The sequence below is a fragment of the Elephas maximus genome, chromosome 1, assembly GCF_024166365.1.
Source record: "Elephas maximus indicus isolate mEleMax1 chromosome 1, mEleMax1 primary haplotype, whole genome shotgun sequence".
Classification (NCBI taxonomy): Eukaryota; Metazoa; Chordata; class Mammalia; order Proboscidea; family Elephantidae; genus Elephas; species Elephas maximus.
Window position 1 is genome coordinate 77,038,092 of NC_064819.1, and position 1,217 is coordinate 77,039,308.

Consider the following 1,217-nt stretch of genomic DNA (forward strand, 5'->3'; position numbering starts at 1 on the left):
ATAACACAATAGTCAGGAGGCTATCCAGAGGTTTCCCGTGCTCATCTGACTTTGGCACCGTTCTAGGTCTTGGGGATCCAGAAAAAGAAAAAAAAATCTGTCTTCATGGACAGAAATTGTATCATGGACAGAAGCCAACTTGTAGGCTAAAAAAAATGGAAATATGCATTATATTTGACTGTCCTTATTTAATAAGTAGAAACACCATGTTCAAGAGTAGGAAAGCACATTATAAGGGATGAATAAACACTCAGGTAGAGGAGATAATCAGGTAGAGAAAGTGCTTGATGGTGTCAAGGAGTCACAGTGAGCTGGACCCTGAGAAAGGCACAAGGAAAATGAGATGCTGAGATGCACAGCGGCCATCAGAGGCACACCCCATCTCCAAGACCATCCCCACTCTTACCCTGATTTTCTTCACTCAAATTTCTATCTGAAGGCTTTATATCACTTGTTCCAAAAAACTGTGCCCCCCATCCCCCTTTACAGGGGGAACAAAGAGTGTATAGGTATTACTACTGAGGATTAGAGAAATAAAGTCGACAATTGATCTAGATTTGATGTCACAGAGGTTATTTTCAACGTGCAGCTGGGTGTACAGTGAGGACAGCAAGATTTTTTTCTTAATCAGAAAACTTTTCCCCTTGGCCAGTACGGGGATTGAACCCGCGACCTTGGCGTTATTAGCACCACGCTCTAACCAACTGAGCTAACCGGCCACCTCAGGGAGAAAATTTTTTTATGTTCACACACTAGGAAGATTTTTCACACCTTCTTCACTCATCCAAACGATACTTGCTTTTACATAATCTTAACTATGAATAAATGACACTCCTTTTTCAAGCTTCTCTGTATGTTTTTTATTTCCTCTTTCCTCACTCCCGCAGAAACAGGCACAAAATCTCTACCTCCAGCAGAGATGAATTCGCTTCTCCTGTGGAAAATAAAAAATTCTGGAGCCGTCGATTTCATCCCAACAGAAACATTACTAGAGACGGCTCCTTCAGCCTACCCCAGGAAGCAAACCTTTGAGAACGATTCAGACACCTCAGGAGAAGGACCTGGTTGATTTGGTCCCTGCTGACGTCCTGAGAATTCCCCTCCTGACAGGAAGGAACGTCCCGGTGGATCTTCCTTGCCTGTTCCGAAATCCTGGGCAGATGACCCTTCCCTGTGTTCGAGAAAATGCCCTGCAGCGTGGATCTCTGTGGGTCCAT

At 44.0% G+C, this 1,217-nt stretch overlaps 1 non-coding gene across 1 annotated transcript; it reads right to left on the reverse strand.

Moving 5' to 3' along the window:
• Window positions 1-645: 645 nt before the first annotated feature.
• TRNAI-AAU (transfer RNA isoleucine (anticodon AAU)) lies at window positions 646-719 on the reverse strand. Its single transcript has one exon. It is a non-coding gene; the product is annotated as a tRNA-Ile (tRNA).
• Window positions 720-1,217: the final 498 nt, after the last annotated feature.